Genomic DNA, 18,254 nt, shown 5'->3' with positions numbered 1-18,254 from the left:
CGCGGCATGTGGGATCTTCCCGGACCGGGGCACGAACCTGTGTCCCCTGCATCAGCAGGCGGACTCTCAACCACTGTGCCACCAGGGAAGCTCTTAAAGTTACTTTCTAAACAGAATGGACTTGCCTGTTAGTTACTGCTGGATTACAAATCATTTTGGTCTTTAATCCCTTGTAGTAAGTCTCAGACGAAAGGTAAACCAATATACATGTATGTATGTATATACGTTTACTACACCAGTGTGATGGCCAACGATAAACTCAGGGAAGGAATTTCTTTTTCTCAAAGAAGAGTCATTACTTTTGTTCAGAATTTCCTTCAGCAGTTGTTACCTTCAAAATAGCACTATCGAAAATATTTTTTTCCAGTTTTCCCCCCTTCCTCCTCCCTTCCACTCCCCAGCTCTAAACACACACACACACACACACACACACACACACACACACACACACACACACGTGCATACACCCTTTTTTTCTCCCCTGAATCATCTGAAAATAAGCTGCAGTCATCATGATATTTCACCTCTTAATATTCCAACATGCATCTCTGAAGATTAAGGACATTCTCTAAATAATCACATATAATGATCACATCTAAGAAATTTCATAAAGATTTAATAATATTTAAAATATAGTCTATATTTAAATTTCCCCAGTTTTCCCCAAAATCTCTTCTGTAGTTCCAGGATCCAATGAGAATTCACACATTATGTTGGTAGTTCTGTCTCTTTTTAGGCTCTTTTAGTCTCTAAAATAATTCCAGCTCCCCTTCGCCCTACTACACCTCCACCCAGTATATTGACTTTTTTGAAGAATCCAGGTCAGTTGTCTTGTAGAGCGTCTCACATTCTAGATTTCTCTGATTGATTCCTCATGATCAGATTCAAGTTAAATGTTTTTGGCAAGAACAGGTGATATTGTGTACTTTTTATTGTATCAGAATGGTATAGAAAGATATACTCAGAGATATCTCACTCCCATCCTTATTCTTTCTACCTCATTCCCATCCATCTCCCATGGGTAACTTCTTTATTAGTTTCTGTTTTATCCTTCCTGTACTTCTTTTTGCAAAAAATAAGCATGTATATATAAATTTAAAATGGATCCCTATTTGTTTCTATATGTTAAGATTCAGCAAACTGTGGCCCACGGGCCAGCCACCTGCTTTTATACAATTTTTAAAGGTTACTTTCCATTTATAGTTATTACAGAATATTGGCTATATTCCCCTTCTTGTTGTACAGTACATCCTTGAGCCTGTCTTACACCCAGCAGTTTTACCTCGCACTCCCCCACCCTATATTGCCCCTCCCCACCCTCATTCCCACTGGTAACCACTAGTTTGTTCTCTGTGAGTCTGCTTCTTTTTTGTTATATTTACTAGTTTCTTGTATTTTTTAGATTCCACATAGAAGTGATATCATACAGTATTTGTCTTTCTCTGTCTGACTTATTTCACTTAGCCTAATGCCCTCCAAGTCTATCTATGTTGCTACAAACAGCAAAGTTTTGCTCATTTTTTTAATGGCTGAGTACTATTCCCTTGTATCTCTATACACCACTTCTTAATCCATTCACCTGTTGATGGACATTTAGGTTGCTTCCATATCTTAGCAATTGTAAATAATGCTGCTAAAAAAATTGGGGTACTTGTATCTTTTCAAATTAGTGTTTTTGTTTTGTTTTGTTTGTTTTGTTTGTTTTGGATATATACCCAGGAGTGTCATTGCTGGGTCATATGGTAGTTCTATTTTTAGTTTTTTGAGAAACCTCCATACTGTTTTCCACAGTGGCTGCATCAATTTATATTCCCACCAACACTGTATAAGGGGTCCCTTTCTCCACATCCTTGCTAACAGTTGTTATTTGTATTCTTTTTGATGATAGCCATTCTGACAGGTGTAAGGTGATATCTCCTTGTGGTTTTGATTTGCATTTCCCTGATGGTTAGCGATGCTGAGCATCTTTTCATGTGCCTGGTGGCTCTCTGCATTTCCTCTTTGGAAAAATGTCTATTCAGTTCTTCCGCCCATTTTTTAATCAAGTTGTTTGGTTTTTTTTGATGTTGAGTTGTGTGAGCTGTTTATATATGTTGGATATTAACCCCTTATTGGTCATATCATTTGCAAATATTTTCTCCCATTCAGAAGGTTGTCTTTTCATTTTGTCAATGGTTTCCTTTGCTGTGAAAAAGCTTTTAAATTTAATTAGGTCCCATTTATTTATTTTTGCTTTTATTTCCTTTACTTTAGGAGAGGATCAAAAAAAAATATTGCTGCAATTTATGTCAAAGAGTGTTCTGCCTATGTTTTCCTCAAGTTGTTTTATAGTATCTGGTCTCACATTTAGGTCTTTAATCCATTTTGAGTTTATTTTTGTGTATGGTATTAGAGAATGTTGTAATTTCATTCTTTTACATGTAGCTGTCCAGCTCTCCCAGCACCACTTGTTGAAGAGATTGTCTTTTCTCCATTGTATACTCTTGCCTCCTTTGTCATTGATCAGGTGACTGTAAGTGCACAACCACCTGTTTTTATATATCATGTTTTATTGGAACACGACCACACGCTAAGTCTACATTTTATTTATTTATTTTTGTTGTTGTTTTTGAAGTAGAGTTGATTTACAATGTTGTGTTAATTACTTCTGTACAGCAAAGTGACTCAGTTATACATACATGCATTCTTTTTCAAATTCTTTTCCATTATGGTTTTATCACAGGATATTGAATACAGTTCCCTGTGCTATGCAGTAGGACCTTGTTGTTTATCCATCCTATATATACCAGCTGGCATCTGCTAATCCCACACTCACAGTCCTCCCCTTCCCAACCCCTTCCCCATTGGCAACCACCAGTCTGTTCTCTATGGCTCTGATTCTGTTTCTGTTTCCTAGATAGCTTCATTTGTGTCGTATTTTAGATTCCACATATAAGTGATATCATATGGTGTTTGTCCTTCTCCTTCTGGCTTTGCTTAGTATGATAATCTCTAGTTACATCCATGTTGCTGCAAATGGCATTTATCCATTATCTTTATCCATTCATCTGTTGATGGACATTTAGATTGTTTCCATGTCATGGCTATTGTGCATAGTGCTGCTAGGAACATAGGGGTGCCTGTATCTTTTTGATTTAGAGTTTTGTCTGGATATATACCCAGGAGTGGGATTGCTGGATCATATGGTAGTTCTATTTTTAGTTTTCTGAGGAACCTCCACACTGTTTTACACAGTAGCTGCACCAACTTACATTCGCACCAGCAGTGTAGGAGGGTTCCCTTTTCTCCACACCCTCTCCAGCATTTGTGATTTGTAGACTTTTTAATGATGGTCATTCTGACCAGTGTGAGGTGATACCTCATGGTAGTTCTGATTTGCACTTCTCTAATAATTAGCAATGTTGAGCATCTTTCATGTACCTATTGGCCATCTGTATTTCTTCTTTGGAGAAATGTCTCTTTAGGTCTTCTGCCCATTTTTCGATTGGGTTGTTTGTTTTTTTTGTTGTCAAGTTGTATGAGCTGTTTGTATGTTTTGGAAATTAAGCCCTGTTGGTTGCGTCGTTTGCAAATATTTTCTCCCATTCTATAGGTTGTCTTTTCGTTTTGTTTATGGTTTCCTCTGCTGTGCAAAAGCTTGTAAGTTTGATTAGGTCCCATTTGTTTATTTTCGTTTTTAATTCTATTGCCTTGGGAGAAAGACCTAAGGAAACATTGATACATAAATGTACATTTTAAAATTTAGATCTCTGATCCATGTGGAATTAATTCCAGTGTACAGTATGAGGTGCAGATCTAGTTTTATCTTTTTTCTAAATGACTGTTGTCCCAGCACCATTCATTTGAAAATGCATCTTTCTCCAGTGAATTTAGAAGCCACCTTTTCCATAGTCTGTATCTTTGTATGTACTTGGGTCTGCTTTTGGACTCGTTATTCTGTTCTGGTGGTCTTTCTATTTATATGCCATATATGCCATATGCTGTTTAAGCGCCACACTGTTCCTTTGGTGAACATAACACCACTTTTTCGTGTTAACTAAGAAGAAGGTGACTTTGAAGTATGCTAGTGAGAGGCTAATTGAGGAGCCCTACTTTTCTAAGTTATTAGGGGATTCTAGTGTTTATATTATCTGGAATTTATTTTGAAATATGGAAATGAGTCAAATCCTATATCTGCTTCTTAGAGAAAAAGAAAGAGAATCTCAAGTGTTAATTCCTCGATGAATATATTAAAGATTTTTCCAGATCAGATCCATTTTCCCTGGGAGGGAGTGCTCTTCCATTTCCGGTGTTACTTTTCAAGGGATCCCCTTGCTTGGCTCCTCGGTCTGCCGCCTGGTCCTGACCCCTCAGTGTCTGTCGGCATGCCCAGGGCTCGTCCTCCAGCCACCTCTCCTCTGTCGACGCTCGCTCTCGGCATGCTCTCCATCCCTTCTCGGGCGTTTTCCTATCACCTGTATACTGATAACCCCAGAGTTTGTATCTCCAGCCCAGTCCTTCCCCTGAGCATCTAGCTGTCCACATGACCTTTCCACCTGAATGTGCAACTCAATCCTAACACGTCCAAATCGGTCCTCTTCATTTCCACCCCTTCCACCCCGTCTCCCAATCTGCACCTCCCCAAGGCCCCTCAGGTCTCCATAAATGGGCTCCACCTTCCCTGTCACTCAGATGCTGAACTTTGGGGTCGTCCTGGACTCCTCCATGTCCACTCAGGTTCAGTCTGTCAGCAAACCTGTTCAGTCACAGTTGAAACACACCTGTCGTCTGCGCGGCCAGTGCTCCAGCCAGCGTCGTTCCTGGTGCTGACTCAGGCCAGGCTCTCCTGACTGGCCTCCCCCTTCACCCTCGCCTCCCTTAGTCTTATCTGCAAGAGCCAGAGTGACCTCTTTATAACATAGGTGAGGTCATTTCACGTTTGTCTGCTCAGAACCCTCCAGGGGCATCCCCCACCCCCACCCCAAAGTAAACCCCCCAGTCTTTACCATGGCTTCCCAGGCTCCACCTGACCTCACTTTATACAGAATAGCACCCCTCATCAGTCCGTGTTCCCCATCTCCTGCTGTAGGTTTCACCACCTTACATATATCCATACACACACACGTGCACATACACGTATTGTCTTTTTCTCTCTACTCTCCTGTAAGCTCCGTGAGAGGAGACACACCCTTGTTCACATACCCCCAGTGCCTCAAACAGTGCCAGTCCATGATGAGCACTCAGTGACTATTTATTGAACACATGAGTGATGAGGTCAGTAGTTTGGTTGGTCACTTACTGTGTCGGTGTGGCACATGGCGCTCTAGACGGCTGGGAGACCTGTTGGGGAGATGATGCTCTGTGTGAAGGGTGATAAGAGCCTGAACTGGGGCAATGTGTGTGAGCATGGACAGGAGAGATTTGGAGACATCTTGGGGGTAGACTTAAGAGAAGTGCCATTAGTTGGATGCAGGGCAGAGGGTGGAGTTGACGGTCCACTGCAAGGTGCCTGGCTTCGGTGACTGGTTGGGTAGTGGTGCCATCACATGGAGAAGGCAGGAGGAGAGACCTGACTTGGGGGCGGTGGCGGTCCATGCAGATCATCTCCATGGTGTGGGAGTCCAGAAGAAAGGTCAAAAAGCAGTTACAGTTTGAGCCATACGTACAAATAGAAGACAAGGACAGAACCTTGGATTTGGCTGTTTGGAGGTTACTAGGGGCCTTTGAGGAAGTGATCACAGTGATTTGTGTTGGGACAAAAGCCGATTACAGTGGGTTGAAGAGGAAGGTGGAAGTGAGGAAATGGAGACAGTGGTACAGGCTCCTACTCTGAGAGGGAAAGGAAAGAGGTGGGGCGGTATTTGGAAGGGGGAGTCTGTGTTGAGATTCATGTTTGTGATAAACCTGGGGAAAGAGTGATTACAGATGAAATAGGGGGGTGTGAAGGAGTAGGATCCTGGAGACATAGGATAAGACCTTCCGAGAGAGACTAATTAACCTTGGACAGGAAGAGGCAGGGACATTTTTCCTCCAGGACAGGAGGGAGCTTGGAAAGGCTGGTAAGTTATCTAAAAAGGCTGAGGGGAGTAGGGAATTGGGGGAAGAGGCCATTTTGAATTGGCCTGCGTTTTTTTTTTTCTTCTTCTTTTTTCAAAGTGGGAAGGCAAACAGTGTTGAGCTTATTGGAGCAAAGGAGAGCTGGCATCTGGAGGCAAGTAGAACACATTTGAAACAAAGAGGAAAGGGGGCCAACTAGCGGTCAGAGAGGTGATTGTTGGGCTGGATTGAGGGTCTGCCCCGTGAAGGCTGGAGAACGTGAGCTCCTGCTATTTGCAGGTGCCCCAGGGGAGCTCTGTGCTTCCTGCCCTGCAAGAGCTTTGATTCCAATTAGGGAGATGAGGCATTCTCATTCACAAAAGTCAGGATCGGCAGAAGGAGCACATCATAAGTGAGAAACTAACGGAGTGGCCAACCCTGGTATTGTGACGTCAGAGGAGAGTATTCGCAGTGGTCAGGGAGCCCCTTGCGGAGGAGATGGGGGTCAAGCTGGAGGAATTCTGATGGGCAAAGAGCACTGTGAGGAGAGCATTTTGGTTCAAGGATTGGTGTAGGCATAAGTGTTGGGGGGTGGGGAGCAGTAACCACACTGTCAGTCTGGTTAGAGCAGAGAATTCACACTAAAAATATTGTTCTCACCTTAAATTCTTTTGGAATGATAATAGTGGTACTGTACTAGATACCTGTCTCAGCCAGTTCAGGCTGTTATAACAATATCATAGAAAAGATGGTTTAAACAACAAGCATTTATTTCTCGCAGTTCTGGAGGCTAGAAATCTAGAGGCTGGGTTCATGTGGCCTTCCTTCTGTGCACACACAGGGAGATCTTCTGTCTCTTCCTCATTTTATGAGGGCACTAATCCCATCATGGGGGTTCCACCCGCATGACCTCATCTAACCATAATTTGTTCCCAAAGTCCCCACCTTCAAACACCATCGCATTGGAGGTTAAGGTTTCAGCATAGGAATTTGGGGAGCCACACACATTCAGTCCATAGCTACACCTTATATGCGCAATACACCAACCCTATTGGGTAGGTTTTAGTTTCTAAGGTAGGTACCCCTCTACAAGGGAGGGAGGAGGAAAGTGAGGCTCACCGAGGTCTACATTGTCACCAGTGGGAAGTAGGCGGGCTGTTTACAGATCTGCCTGAGGAGCCCTCAACCAGGGATGTGAGTTTCTGGGATGCCTTTGTTTTGTTTGCATAACACTGCCCAAGATAGAGAGCAGGACATGTGTCACCCACCTCACTGGCTAGAGCCGTTGACTGCTGGAACCCAAATACTCACCCCGAGCCACAGGAAACGGCTGTATTCAGGAATGGCCTGGGACCTGGGATCCTGTCCCCTCTCTTGGCACCACAGTCATAGCTATGCCAAAGATTCCATCTTGGAGCCAGGCTGGCCTTGGCTCCAAAGTTGTCTGAGGTGGGGCACTTGTAGTCGGTGGGGAATAGAGCTGAACGAGAGTCAACCAGACTTGGGAAAGGGAGGAAGGAAAGGTAGTCTGATTAAGTTTTGTCTCAAAGTGTCTGTTTTGGGGTTTGTCCCTGCCTTGATCTGCAAGGGAATGAGGTAAGTAATGGCCCCTCGGGGACTTTCAGGACTTTGCTCTCAATGTCAGCCGTCATTTTCAATCACCCTCTCCCTCCCAGCCATTAATTTTGGCCCAGGATCATGGGGACTTGTCCATCTATCACTCCTAATTGACACTAAATGATCTGTCAGCTTATTGATGAACGGCAGGAGTGGAATTGTCACAATATATTTTACTTTCTAACAACTCCTCCTGACAATTTTACCTTGTCCATCTCACTCTCCTCACATAAATCTCCGTAGGCCGCTCATTCCTTCTCATGGGCTGTTCTGGTGCCAGCCACTTGCACACCATCTGCACGTGTCAAGGGCATCAAGATGGCGGTAGAACAGCCGTGTGCTGGTCCTGAGGTTGCCCCCTTCCCTCCTCCTTCTCTCTTTCCCTCTTGCTTTTTTTTTTTTTTTTTTTTAATGGCATAGATGTTCCAAGAATACTAAAGGGCTTCTGCCCTCTCCCTCTGTGTCATTGTCATACCAGAGTCTCTTTACCTTCTTGTTAGCCACGAGTAGTTAATTCTTATTAGGCTGCAAAAGTGTAAAAGGCAAAAATTCAGAGCTGCCAGGCTCCTAGATCTGTAAGCACAGTTGCAGACACGTTTTGTCCTCTTTAAAGCAGCTCTGTTATAGGCTGTCCATCTCCTTAGAAGTCAGTTTCTTAGAAAGATGTCACAGAGGGTAGGTTAACCAGAGCTTGCCCACTGATGTGCTGTGTGCTGCACTGTGAGTGCAGGTGTACCAGGATGTGGGTGCTCTGTCCTTGGACCTTTTGGGCCAGGCTTAGAGCTGCCAAGGCCTCCAGGCTGTCACCAGTAGCCACCAGCAGTCTCATCCGTGCACCCCAGTTTTCCATACAGCTGTTATTTTTAAGTGCCCCAAGTCTTGAAAAAGATGGGGAAGTGCTGGGTTAGATATATATAAGGGTATATAGTTATTTCATCTTAAGAAGGTGTACCTATGGGTGTGTAAAATCCTTTATCCTTTATGAGGCCAAGGATGAGTAGAGGAGCTTGACAACGTATTAAAATGTCATTGACCTCCTCCCTCCTTCCTTTCCTGCTGAAGATAATTTTTGTTAACTGATAGGGACTGTTTTTGTTTATTAACCATCATTCCATTATCATGCCTATCAAAATTAATAATGATTCCTTAATGTCATCTGATGGCCAGATCATATTCAAGTACTTCCATTGTCTCAAAGATGTCTTTTTATAGTTGATTATAAAAAGAGCAAATCAAGGTCTGCACCTGTATTTAGTCATCTTTGGTCTCTTTCATTCTGCAGCCTTCCCTACCCCACACCCACCTCTTTTTTCTCCCATGTCATTGGTTTTTTTGAGAAACTTGTCCTGTAGAGTGTCCCACATTCTGGATTTGGCCTATTGCTTCCTAGTTAAGGTTTCTAACTTGTTCCTTTGGCGCTCATGTTCCCTGTGAAGCTGGGGGTTACATCTAGATCAGCTGGGGGTTAGACGCAGACTCGCAATCTTGGCAGGAGTACTTTGGAGGCAGTGCTGTGTACATCCCACTGTAGCGCATCCATAGGCACAGGTGTCCGGGGTTCCACTTTAAGTGAGGCTGTGATTGATCCTGGGGGTCAGGGGTGTGGCCTCCATGTTAGTTCCCCACCAGACTCCTGCCTGCTGGTTGAAGCATCCATTGATGATTGTTGCCTAGAGCCATGATTTCATTAAAGGGTGTCAAGTGGTGATTTTCCTTTTTTAAAAAAAAAAGATTTTTTTTAAAAACTAATTTATTTAATTTATTTATTTTGGGGCCGTGCAGGATCTTCGTTGCTGCGCAAAGGCTTTCTCTAGTTGCCGCAAGTGGGGGCTACTCTTCGTTGCGGTGCGCGTGCTTCTCATTGCGGTGGATTCTCTTGGTGTGGAGCAGGGGCTCTCGGCACGCTGGCTTCAGTAGTTGTGGCACGCGGGCTCAGTAGTTGTGGCTCGTGGGTTCTAAAGCACAGGCTCAGTAGTTGTGGCGCACGGGCTTAGTTGCTCTGAGGCATGTGGGATCTTCCCGGACCAGGGCTCGAACCCGTGTCCTCTGCATCCGCAGGCGGATTCTCAACCACTGCGCCACCAGGGAAGCCCAAGTGGTGATTTTCTAATTCTCACTTATTAACAGAAATTCTTTCATAAGGAACTTTCTCTCATCAACTATTTGGTTGCCTGAAATACAACTTATTATACCTATAATCCTGCCTTTTGCCCGCTCCAGTCTTTTTATTTTGAAAAATTTCAAACCTATGGAAAAGTTTGAGAATAATACAACAAAACATCCTTCTGACAATGTTTCACTGCATGTGGCTTATTCTCTATTTTTTTGTTTTTACTTTTTACTGAACTGTTTGAGAGCTGTAGCTACCTTTGCATTTCCATTACTTAACAGCAAATAGTTACTTTGCAAGAGATTTTTGTCTATACCATTTGCTTCTCGGTCTGTAGTACTTGACACATATAGGTGTTCAGTACATATCTGATGATTGAGTGACTTTTGGACATTTCTTACAGAGCTCCAGTAATTAAAAAGGGACCAGGTGTCCCTGAGTCCTTGACCTTCAGATTTTCATCAGTATGTATGATTTTGTTGAAGTATTGAGAATTTATTTTCCACATGCTGCCCTGAGCCACAAAGATCCCAGAATTGGTATGACATGGCAGGGGTCCTGGGCATCATGGGTGAGCAGTTATTTAGTTCTCAGCGAGGTTGGTCAGGTATCAGAGATGAGTGTCCAGTATTGGATGAAATCAGATGAGGCGGTTGCATGTGAGATGGTTGAGCAGGGAAGGTCTTAGGTAGTTTATTGTGCATCCATTTCCAACAAATGTGCCCAGGGCTTGGGCACCATGTCCCTGTTTCTGTGGCTTTTGGAGATGCCCATGAGAGCCCCCTGCTTGAATCTCTGTCTCAACTTTATCATCATTGCTCCTGCTTGCATATGTGCTTTTCCTCCACATGGCTTCCAAGACCAAACAGATTCAGAAAAGGTGGCTTCAGGGCCAAGCAACAACATATCTTTTTTATTGGAGTATAATTGCTTTACAATGTTGTGTTAGTCTCTGCTGTACAACAAAATGAAACAGCTATATGTATACATATATCCCCATATATCCCCTCCTTCTTGAGCCTCCCTCCCACCCTCCCTATCCCACCCCTCTAGGTGGTCACAAAGGACCAAGCTGATTTCCCTGTGCTATGCAGCAGCTTCCCACTAGCTAGCTGTTTTACATTTGGTAGTGTACATATGTCAGTGCTACTCTCTCACTTCGTCCCAGCTTCCCCTTCCCCCGCCCGTGTCCTCAAGTCTGTTCTCTACGTCTGCGTCTTTATTTTTGCCCTGCCACCAGGTTCATCAGTACCATTTTTTTAGATTCTATATATGTGCATCATCATGTGGTATTTGTTTTTCTCTTTCTGACTTACTTCACTGTGTATGACAGACTCTAGGTCCATCCACCTCACTACAAATAACTCAATTTCGGGGTTTTTTTGGCTGAGTAATATTCCATTGTATATATATGTACCACATCTGCTTTATCCATTCATCTGTCGATGGACATTTAGGTTGCTTCCATGTCCTGGCTATTGTAAATAGTGCTTCAATGAACATTGTGGTACATGTATCTTTTTGAATTATGGTTTTTTCAGGGTATATGCCCAGTAGTGGGATTGCTGGGTCATATGGTAGTTCTATTTTTAGTTTTTTAGGGAACCTCCATACTGTTCTCTATAGTGGTTGTATCAATTTACATCCCCACCAACAGTGCAGGGGGGTTCCCTTTTCTCCACACCCTCTCCAGCATTTATCATTTCTAGATTTTTTGGTGATGGCCATTCTGACCGTTGTGAGGTGATACCTCATTGTAGTTTTGATTTGCATTTCTCTAATGATTAGCGACGTTGAACATCTTTTCATGTGTTTGTTGGCAATCTGTATGTCTTCTTTGGAGAAATATCTGTTTAGGTCTTCTGCCCATTTTTGGATTGGGTTGTTTGTTTTTTGATATTGAACTGCATGAGCTGCTTGTATATTTTGGAGATTAATCCTTTGTCAGTTGCTTCATTTGCAAATATCTTCTCCCATTCTGAGGGTTGTCTTTTGGTCTTGTTTATGGGTTCCTTTGCTGTGCAAAGGCTAAGTTTCATTAGGTCCCATTTGTTTATTTTTGTTTTTATTTCCATTACTCTAGGAGGTGGGTCAAGAAGGATCTTGCTGTGATTTATGTCATAGTGTTCTGCCTATGTTTTCCTCCAAGAGTTTTATAGAGTCTGGCCCTACATTTAGGTCGTTAATCCATTTTGAGTTTACTTTTGTGTATGGTGTTAGGAATTGTTCTGATTTCATTCTTTTACATGTAGCTGTCCAGTTTTCCCAGCACCATTTATTGAAGAGGCTGTCTTTTCTCCACTGTATATTCTTGCCTCCTCTGTCAAAGATAAGGTGACCATATGTGTGTGGGTTTATCTCTGGGCTTTCTATCCTGTCCCATTGATCTGTATTTCTCTTTTTGTGCCAGTACCGTACTGCCTTGATTACTCTAGCTTTGTAGTATAGTCTGAAGTCAGGGAGCCTGATTCCTCCAGCTCCATTTTTCTTTCTCAAGATTGCTTTGGCTATTTGAGATCTTTCGTGTTTCCATACAAATTTTGAAATTTCTTGTTCTAATTCTGTGAAAAATGCCATTGGTAATTTGATAAGGATTGCATTGAATCTGTAGATTGCTTTGGGTAGTATAGTCATTTTCACAGTGTTGATTCTTCCAATCCAAGAACATGGTGTATCTCTCAGTCTGTTTGTATCATCTTTAATTTCTTTCATCAGTGTCTTATAGTTTTCTGCATACAGGTCTTTTGTCTCCTTAGGTGGGTTTATTCCTAGGCATTTTATTCTTTTTGTTGCAGTGGTAAATGGGAATGTTTCCTTAATTTCTCTTTCTGATTTTTCGTTGTTAGTGTATAGGAATGCAAGAGATTTCTGTGCATTAATTTTGTATCCTGCTACTTTACCAAATTCATTGATTAGCTCTAGTAGTTTTCTGGTGGTATCTTTAGGATTTTCTATGTATAGTATCATGTCATCTAACAGCATATCTTTTTAATGTACATCTTACATTTGTTTGTTCTGTGTTGGCTCCCCAGAGAGGAATTTCTTGCTTTGCTCTCAAGTTATGTTCAGAGCCTGGATGGAAAGATGGTAGAGGAAGAGCTAGAGAAGTTTTTACTTTAGTGAACTTAGAGAATTCACAGGGTTGTTTTTGGTTTGTTTGTTTGGGTTTTCTTTTTTAGAAAATTGGAATTTAATTGTGTTGTTTATCACTGTATGTCATTTACATTCAGTAGGATCTGAGGACAAAATAAATAATACCAAAACTGTGTACAATTGAAATAACTAGTGAAAAATAATTGACCCCACAGAACAGGGAAAGCGTGTGATTTGTCGAGCTCATTTGATCCTTACACCCTTCCTGTCTTCAGACACTTGTGTTGGTAGCTATTAGGTAGGGAGGAATGAGAATAAGGGTCAGATGATGGCAGGACTCAGCTGAGCTGTCCTTTCCTACTCAGCCCCAAAGTGTCCTCAGCCGTAAGGTATTTACTGCAAGTCACCCTGCATGGGCAGAGGTGAAGGTGAGCATTTGTTGATTCTGCGGACATGTGGACAGAGCACTGCCCCTTGACTAGCACGTGCCCCCAGGTCTATCTTTGGCAGACAGAAGCCCTTTTTGGAATGACGGTATTCTGCCTTTTTATGGAGTAAGGTCTATTTGACCTTAAAGCTCAAACGTAACTAAGTTTGAGAAAGGTGAATCATTTCCTGAAGAGGATTGTGAGAAAGAGGAGGATACGGAGACAATACAAATCCTTACATTTTAGACATTGTATGACTTCATGTCATCTTTTGAGACATTAAAACTCTTAGTGAATTTTTACTTTTATTTATTTTAAACAAATTTTTAAAAATCATAGTATAGAATTCAAAACACAAAAAAGGCTGGGATATAAAATGGAAGTTTCTCTCTCCCTTTCTTCTTCCTCCCAGGCACCCAGATTCTTGGAGGCAACCACTGTTCACCAGTTTTTTTGAGTTCCTCCCAAAGATACTCTATGCCTTTACAAAAAATATAAGTTAATGTATTCTTTTACTACCCACCCCAGCATAAATGGTAGCATATCTATTCTGCATTTTTCTTTTATCATATTACAGTATTTCTTGGTGATCTTTCAGAATCTCAGTACAGAGTAGAACTGCCTCATTTCTTTATTTATTTTTGAATTTTATTTTATTTATTTTTTATACAGCAGATTCTTATTAGTTATCTATTTTATACATATTAATGTATATATGTCAATCCCAATCTCCCAATTCATCCCACCACCACCACTTTCCCCCCTTGGTGTCCATACGTTTGTTCTCTACATCTGTGTCTCTATTTCTGCCTTGCAAACTGGTTCATCTGTACCATTTTTCTAGATTCCACATATATGCATTAATATATGATATTTGTTTTTCTCTTTGTGACTTACTTCATTCTGTATGACAGTCTCTAGGTCCATCCACGTCTCTACAAATGACCCAATTTCGTTCCTTTTTATGGCTGAGTAATATTCCATTGTATATATGTACCACATCTTCTTTATCCATTCATCTGTCGATGGGCATTTAAGTTGCTTCCATGACCTGGCTATTGTAAATAGTGCTGCAGTGAACATTGGGGTGCATGTGTCTTTTTGAATTATGGTTCTCTCTGCCCAGTAGTGGGATTGCTGGGTCATATGGTAAGAACTGCCTCATTTTTAAGGGCTGCATAGTACTCCAGAATTTCCTATCTCAATGAAAGTAATTATGAGCAGATGAAAGGTATGATATTGATATTTTCCCAGGCTGTAAAAGGAGACTTGCAGTATTTATTCATGTAATAACCATAACATGACTCTTTGGAAAGTATCATAAAGGCTCCAGATATGGTACATATGGATTCCATAGGCTAGGGAAGAGATAGGAAGCATGCATCAACCTTTTTCCCACTGAGGATTGGGGGAGGGGCATTTTCATGCATTTACATCTGGATTGATAAAAGTGATGTTCTACATTATATTCATTGCAGTTTAGGGCCCTGGATGGCTAGTCTAGTGTCACAGAACCAATTTACTTATGCAAATGACTAAATATGAAATAATTGGAATCTTACAATTCTGTCAAGTGCCTCCCAATTGAAGGCGATAGCAGTCTTTTCCCGTAAGCCCCATGTGGGGTAGCATTTGGATACTTCCCTTCCCACTCTGAAAAGTGGAGCAGTCTTCCTGACAAGTGGCCCTGGTCAGTCCCTCCCTGGAGCAGAGGTGAGCACCAGATGCCCAGGGAGATGGGGAGGGGCACATGCAGTGACTTGAGATGAACTTGTTGCCTATGCTTGTGCACCAGGGAGAGGACAGCTGAGGCCCAAGGCTACACGGCACACAGGAGCTGTGTTTTTAGGACCGAAGTCAGCAGTACTGCTCCCAAGGTGCCTGAGGGGAGACCTGTCACAAGGGCTGCCAAAGACTGCAAAGTACGGGCTCCGATCCCCACCCCATCCAGAGCCTGCTCCCAGCTCCCCTGCAGGCCTTCAGCTTTCCTTGACTAGCTTGAGTTTTATTTTTGTGATTGAAAGCCAGGAGTGGTTCTAGAATGGGTTCTTAGTGTGTCCTGCGAAGGCTTTGACTTTTAGCCCTTTCCAGTTTCTAGTTTGGCAGAGGTGCAAATTTTCCTATGCCTGGAGCTGGTTCTTTCTGGGAACCAGGGGTAGGATTGTAAAGGAGGAGGGTCAGGAAGGAACTGACAGGCCCACAGAAGTATCCTTTAAATGTCACCAGCCAAAAAGCACAGCATCCTATGGAATATTCCTTTGTCTCTCTGGATTATCACTTAGTGCAGAGGTCTTGAAACTAGAAGTTTCTGTCTAATCTCCTGTCAAATTCTGGTGTCTCTACAAGTGCTGGTCTGGGGTCTGCCTGAACCCCCTCTATTGCTGGGGAATTCAATGGAAACATTTATATTTTTTATAAAGTCTGTTTTAGTTGTACAAGCAAACCAAAGACACTTTAATGATATAAAAATTCAAACAAGATATGAGGCTAGATTTGTCTGAAACTACCATCTCCTCCAATCCTAGTCATCTCTCTAGAAGTAACTACTCATAACAGTTCATTAGTACTTTTTTTTAATAAATTTATTTACTTATTATTTTTGGCTGCTTTGGGTCTTTGTTGCTGCACACGGGCTTTCTCTAGTTGCGGTGAGCGGGGGCTACTCTTCGTTGTGGTGCACAGGCTTCTTATTGTGGTGGCTTCTCTTGTTGCGGAGCATGGGCTCTAGGTGCATAGGCTTCAGTGGTTGTGGCACGTGGGCTCAGTAGTTGTGGCTCGCTGGTTGTAGAGTGCAGGCTCAGTAGTTGTGGCGCACGGACTTAGTTGCTCCACGGCATGTGGGATCTTCCCAGACCAGGGATCGAACCCGTGTCCCCTGCATTGGCAGGCGGATTCTTAACCACTGCGCCACCAGGGAAGTCCCTCATTGGTATCTTTTACCAACAGTAGATATATAACATATTTTTACACGATAGATATACTTACAGAAATATATATATGTAGTTGTCCCTCAGTATCCAAGGGGGATTGGTTCCAGGACACCCCTGGATACAAAAATCGTCAATGCTCAAAATGGTGTGGTATTTGCATATAACCTACACACATCCTCCCGTATACTTTAAATCATCTCTGGATTACTTATGATACTTAATACAACTTAAATGTGAATAGTTGTAAATACATTGTAAGTGCTATATAAAGAGTTGCCGGAGTGTAGCAAATTAAAGGTTAGCTTTTTGAGATTTTTTTTTTCAAATATTTTCAATCTGTGGTTGGTTGAATCTACAGATACAGAACCCATGGATATGGAGGGAGGATTATATGTGTGTGTATTTATATGTGTGTACCCATATATACATATATACATACACACAACCTCCCCGCTCTGCGATGTTTCCTAAACAGTTCATCTTTAGGAAATTTGCAGCTCCATCCTCTGATCCAGATTCCATCTTCTGGGGCCACACTGCAGAACCACGTATGGACAGCCCACATGTCTTGCCCAGCCCTCTTGTTGTATGGATGGGAAAACACACACACACACACACACACACACACACACACACACACACCCCACACCATTTAATGTGGCTTTTGTGCTGGGTGCTGTGCTAAGCACAGTTGTCTTACTTTATCCTCAGAACACCCCCATGAGGTAGGTGGTGGTATTATTCTCGCTAGCAGATGAGGAGGCAAGTTCAGAAAGGCTAACTCACCTGCTCATGCTTACACAGCTAGTAAGTAGCAAGCAGAATTTGAACCCAGGTGAGTCTGACCGCAGGGTCACGTTCCTGTACTTTGTGCCTCGCCACCTTCTGTTTTGTGCCCTGGAGCCCTGGCAGAGGGCCTTTGCACTGGGTGGAGCCTCGGCGGGTGTTCCCGAGGGCCGTCTTGTTCCCTTGTGGGCAGCGCAGCAGGGGGTTAATGCCTGACCTCGGCCTCTCAGCCTCCCCAGCCAGCTGCCTGCAGAGCTGGCTCCGGGCAGCCAGCCTCCTGGCCAGAGGGGAAGGTGAGCGTAAAGGACGCAGCCTGCCTGTCGGGACGCGAGCCAAAGCCATGCCAGTCCCGCCGTTAAAAGGCCTAATTAGGCTCATCATTAAGTTCAATTAGGCATTGGAAATGACTGTTGCTTCTAAGCCTGCCGTGCCCTCCAAGAACTGGACCCATTCCCAGGCAGCCAGCTCGGGGGCCAGTTCTCGTTACGGGTTTAGGCCATGATTCCTTCCAAGGCCGAGGGCAGAGTTGTCCGGGAGGCTCTCGGCCCAGAGCCGGGAGCTCCAAGTGCGCGTGGAATGCGGGCGGGCATCTGCCCTGGAGGCCATTCCTGAACCCATCTCCACTCACCCTCCTTCTTTAGGGCCCCCCCTTCCCCATGCACGTGTTAGGAGTTGGGATATCTGCCTGTGTGCTAGTCCCCCTGCCACCCACCCGCCCTATGACCTTGGCACAGGTCATGTGAACTCTTTGGGTTGAGGTTCCCGAGGGGTTTGAACTAGATGATCTCAAAATTCCCCTTTCAGCCGTAGGATGTCACGATTCTGGTAAATCCCAGATGTTCAAGCCCTGTGTACCCAGGATTTCTTTCCACTGAGCGCTGACTGGGAGAGAGAGGAGGGGAGGTCCAGTGTCACCTGGGGCCGCCAGCTCAGCAGCCTTGGGCTCTGTCTCTTCAGCGTTAGAACTGAGTGGTCTCAGAGGCCCCGCACAACTCAGAAAGAGTGTTTGCCCTTCTGAACTGGGCTTTCTAGATGGCCGCTTGAAATGATTCATTTTGGTCCATGAATCGTGGCCTTGAAATGAAACAGTTGACAAACCCTGAGGCGAGGCAGACCTCGCAGGCACAGGGGCCAGTGGAGGAGGCATGGATGTGCCCTGGTGTGTTTGGAGTGCGCAGAGCGGGGGGCTGAGTCCTGGGGTTCGCCTGGAGACGTAAAGGAAGTAGATGGACAAGGTAGAGAAGGGCCCGCATGCAGGGCCTTGAATTCCAGGCG

At 43.5% G+C, this 18,254-nt stretch overlaps 1 protein-coding gene across 1 annotated transcript in view; it reads left to right on the top strand.

The window, feature by feature from the left end:
• IFT43 (intraflagellar transport 43) overlaps positions 1-18,254 on the top strand; it is a gene marked incomplete at its 5' end in the record, with an annotated part of 88,016 nt that overhangs the window by 33,256 nt on the left and 36,506 nt on the right. The window lies entirely within an intron of this gene.

Source organism: Stenella coeruleoalba (assembly GCF_951394435.1).
Source record: "Stenella coeruleoalba genome assembly, chromosome: 2".
Lineage (NCBI taxonomy): Eukaryota > Metazoa > Chordata > Mammalia > Artiodactyla > Delphinidae > Stenella > Stenella coeruleoalba.
The sequence above is the reverse complement of the archived record's forward strand: the minus strand, read 5'-3'. Positions and strand labels throughout refer to the sequence as shown.